Source organism: Schistocerca serialis, chromosome 9, assembly GCF_023864345.2.
Source record: "Schistocerca serialis cubense isolate TAMUIC-IGC-003099 chromosome 9, iqSchSeri2.2, whole genome shotgun sequence".
In the NCBI taxonomy this organism is placed as follows: domain Eukaryota; kingdom Metazoa; phylum Arthropoda; class Insecta; order Orthoptera; family Acrididae; genus Schistocerca; species Schistocerca serialis.
The window spans coordinates 320,295,050-320,299,490 of record NC_064646.1 but is presented as its reverse complement, the minus strand read 5'-3'; the positions used below and the strand labels follow the sequence as shown (position 1 = coordinate 320,299,490).

Sequence of the window (4,441 nt, the reverse complement as noted above, 5' to 3'; positions counted from 1 at the left end):
CTTAAACTACTAGACGAAAACCGCAACACGTTATCGGTTTTAGCTAACGTACTATTGTAATTAAAACAAGAATGATGGAAATTCCTGACTTCACCAAAGGGTAATTTTTCTGCATAAGCTGTATAACGTAAGAGAGTATTGATGATCCGATGATCATTCCAGAATGAAATTTTCACTCTGCAGCGGAGTGTGCTCTGATATGAATCTTCCTGGCAGATTAAAACCGTGCGCCCGACCGAGACTCGAACTCGGGACCTTTGCCTTTCGCGGGCAAGTGCTCTACCAACTGAGCTACCGAAGCTCGACTCACGCCCGGTACTCACAGCTTTACTTCTGCCAGTACCTCGTCTCCTACCTTCCAAACTTTACAGAAGCTCTCCTGCGAACCTTGCAGAACTAGCACTCCTGAAAGAAAGGATATTGCGGAGACATGGCTTAGCCACAGCCTGGGGGATGTTTCCAGAATGAGATTTTCACTCTGCAGCGGAGTGTGTGCTGATATGAAACTTCCTGGCAGATTAAAACCGTGCGCCCGACCGAGACTCGAACTCGGGACCTTTGCCTTTCGCGGGCAAGTGCTCTACCAACTGAGCTACCGAAGCACGACTCACGCCCGGTACTCACAGCTTTACTTCTGCCAGTACCTCGCCTCCTACCTTCCAAACTTTACAGAAGCTCTCCTGCGAAAGACTGTTCATAAAAGTTTTTTAAATTAGGAAAACATAACAATTTAATTTTTTAAGGCAAGAACGAAGAACCAAATCATCTTTATTTGTACTATGTGCACCGTTTTATACCACAGATGTAGATAAGTGTCGTAGAAACATGAAAAACAATCATTTTCACAGCATCGAGCACATCATACAAATGCTGCATTATTACATTTGCTACTGTACCATTACAGTATGAACCCATACGGAACTGATCTGGAGCGAAGCTGCAAGATTTGGCCCGAGAAGTACCAAAACTGTTAAGCTGCCAGGAGTACTGGAATTAACACACGCAGCTTTTTCACACGTCACTGGCGGGATATAGAACGGCTCGTCATAAAAGAAGAAGACAAAATGCTACGTCTGGTTGGCTTCGTGGATTCTGTTGTTAATAGGCTCGTTACCAACGGAGCAAGTGACACGGAAGTGAAATGTATTTCTCGGATTCGGATAAGGAAGGACTGAAGAGGCCAGACGACTGAATGTACTACCTTCAGTGGCTTTAGTATTTAACTACGGTGAAATCTTTCAATACTCTCTTACGTTACACACAGTTTATGCAGAAAAATTACCCTTTGGTTAAGTCAGGAATTTCGATCATTCTTGTTTTTAATTACAATAGTACGTTAGCTAAAAACGATAACGTATTGCGGCATACGACTAGTAGTCTCAGGAGCGTATTGTGGGAGATTTGCAGCGTATTATTTCATTCTGCTTAAAAATTAAATGACATTTGAAGCTGCATTGCTCCTCTGCTCGTCTCTTTTTCACGTGTGTAGTTCGCATAACAGAAATCTGATGCGCGTTTTCAAATTGTGCGTTTAGTTATCTAACATTTCACTTTACACCCGAATATATAGCTCGCGTTAACGTAGATTTCGCGGAAAAAATCTCTAGGCACAGATGAACACCCTTAATCATTAGATTTAGATTAGATTTACTTTCATTCCAATTGATCCGTAGTGAGGAGGTCCTCCAGGATGTGGAACATGTCAGAAAAACAACAATACATGACAAATATTTAAACTAAAACAAATAAGCTAATGTACCATTCCACAGGCGTTTCCGTCGTGACCTGACGAATTTTTTCCGTGCTTATTTTTCTTCCTTGTACATTGCGAAAAGTAAGTGGAGCCAAAGAAGAAAATATTGACATCGAGCTACTAATTGACGACGTAGCGTCGGAATTTCGTAAAAATAAAATTTTACGACGACCTGGGAAAGAATTGGTTTCGCTCCTTTGTAAGGGAGAGTAGTCAAGAAGAATAGAAAAATATATAGGAAAACTTTATCGACCATAAGGTCTGCATGTTCAAGTGTAGCTTGATTTACAAAATAGTTGGTAGGTTTAGCCCCGAATGTTAGTCGCTGATGAAGCGGGTCGGGATTGTGGGTAGCATTTATACTTGTGGATTTCCTTCTGAGATGTCTTCGTGTTAAATCCAGTTCTCATTCCAACATAATAGTGAAGTAATGTAATCGCTTGTACAATGTGTTCGGCACAATGCGGGTTTATATCTAATGGGCGATGTAGTAATCTCTATTTATTACATGCTATACCAAAAGCATACTCAAGACACACTCACGTGCGTAAGTTAACAAATGTTCAAATGGCTCTGAGCACTATGGGACTTAACATCTGAGGTCATCAGTCCCCTAGAACTTAGAACTATTTAAACCTAACTAACCTAACGACATCACACACATCCATGCCCGAGGCAGGATTCGAACCTGCGACTGTAGCAGTCGCGCGGTTCCGGGCTGAAGCGCCTAGAACCGCTCGGCCACCTCAGCCGGCTCTTAAGTAAACAATTTCTCACAAGTCAGCTGATTTCTGTCGTAGGGTCTGATAAAATTTACCATCAGCGCAAATGCTTCATGACCTACTGTCACGTAAGGAAGTGGCATGCCGGAATCTGTGAAACTTCCTGAGTCCCTGTCTTTTCCGTAAGCGTGAATGTCTACCCAGATAGGCGATAGTCAATCACTTAGTGTCACCAGCACTAGAGAAAAAAAGTTTATAGGTGAAATATAAGAACTTATATGTTCTAGATTTTTTTCTGATATGTTTAACCATTGAGACTACCGATGCAATCTACATCTATACTCTGCAAACCACTGTGAAGTGTATGGCAGACGGTAAGTAACATTGTGCCAGTTATTAGGGTTCTTCCGTTCCATTCACATATGGAGAGCGCGGGAACGATGATTGTTTAAATGTCCTTGTGCGTGCTGTAATTAATCTAATCTTGTTCTCACGATCCCTAAGGGAACGATCAAGAGGGTGTTATAGTATATTCGTAGATCCATCATTTAAAGTCAGTTCTTTAAATTTGACGAGTAGGCTTTCTCAGAATAATTTACGCCTATCTTAGACTGCCAGTCCTGTTTCTTCAACACCTCTGTGAAACTCTTCCACGGATCAAAGAAACCTGTGACTATTTATGCTACCCTTCTCTGTATACCGCAGGGATGTCCAACCTGCGGCCCCTGGGATGCATGTGCCCCAAAGCAAGATCAATCGGTCCAACAAGAGAGCATCTATCACATAAAATTCAGTTTATGTAAAGTATGAAGATTGGCATATATTATCAATCTGAAACTTCCGCCACACGATACCAGTCTTCTTTTTTTCCTGCGATATCGCTAAGTATATTATGTGCAGCCCAGAAATACTCGTCCTCTTCCAATGAGGCCCAGGCAAGCTAAAAGAATGGGCACTCCTCGTATACGTTCAGTATGCCCTGTTAGTCCTATTTGCTAAGGGTTCCCACACATTTAAGCAGTATTCTAGGCTAGGTCACACGAGTGGTTTGTAAGAAGTCTCTTTTGTAGACTGACTGCTTCACCCATGACAACCTATGTGATCATTTTACTTCATATCCCTAGAAAGTGCTTCATTTGTATGAGTTGACCAATTCCAGCAGTGACTTATTAATATTATAGTCACAGGATACTACGTTTCGTTTTGTGAAGTGCACAGTTTTACATTATTGACCATTTATAGCAAGTGCTAATCTTTGTATCACTCTGATATCTTATCAAGATCTGACTGAATATTTATTCAGTTTCTTTTAGATGGTACTTGGTTATAGTTAACTGCATCATCTGCAAAAGGCTTGAGGTTACTATTAATACTTTCTGCAAGGTCATTAATATACAACATGAACAGCAAGGGTCCCAACACATTTCCCTGGGGCACACTCGAAGTTACTTCTACATCTATAGATAATCGTCCAAGATAACTCACTGCGTCTTTCCTACCAACACATCCTCAGTTCACTCGCAAACTTCACTTGGTACTCCATACGATTGTAGTTTTAATAGTAAATGCACGCGACGTACTGCTTTTTGTAAATCAAGAAATACTGAATCTGACTGCGTTGATCCAAATCTCTCTGTATGTCATGTGAGAAAAGTGCGGGTGGGGTTTCACATAATCATTAATTTCGGCAGCCATCCTGTTAGGCATGGAAGACGTCATTCTGCTCAAGATAACTCATTGTGTTTTAGCTCACAATATGTTCTAAGAGTCTACAACAAATAGATCTCAAGAATACCGGAAAATGTTTTGTGGATCACGTCTACTATCCTTGTAAACAGGTGTGACAGTGCTTTCTTCTAACAACGTCTCAAATCCTTAAGATGTTTCATCTAGATCATTTCGCATACTTCAGTAATCATCCCAGATATTGTGGATTTTGCAATTTTATATGAGCAGTGTAATTTCA

The 4,441-nt window shown here is 41.0% G+C and overlaps 2 non-coding genes across 2 annotated transcripts; both read right to left on the bottom strand.

Annotated features, from left to right (window-relative positions):
- Positions 1-226: 226 nt before the first annotated feature.
- Trnas-cga (transfer RNA serine (anticodon CGA)) lies at positions 227-301 on the bottom strand. The gene has a single exon. It is a non-coding gene; the product is annotated as a tRNA-Ser (tRNA).
- A 226-nt stretch (positions 302-527) lies between these two features.
- On the bottom strand, positions 528-602 carry Trnas-cga (transfer RNA serine (anticodon CGA)). The gene has a single exon. It is a non-coding gene; the product is annotated as a tRNA-Ser (tRNA).
- Positions 603-4,441: the final 3,839 nt, after the last annotated feature.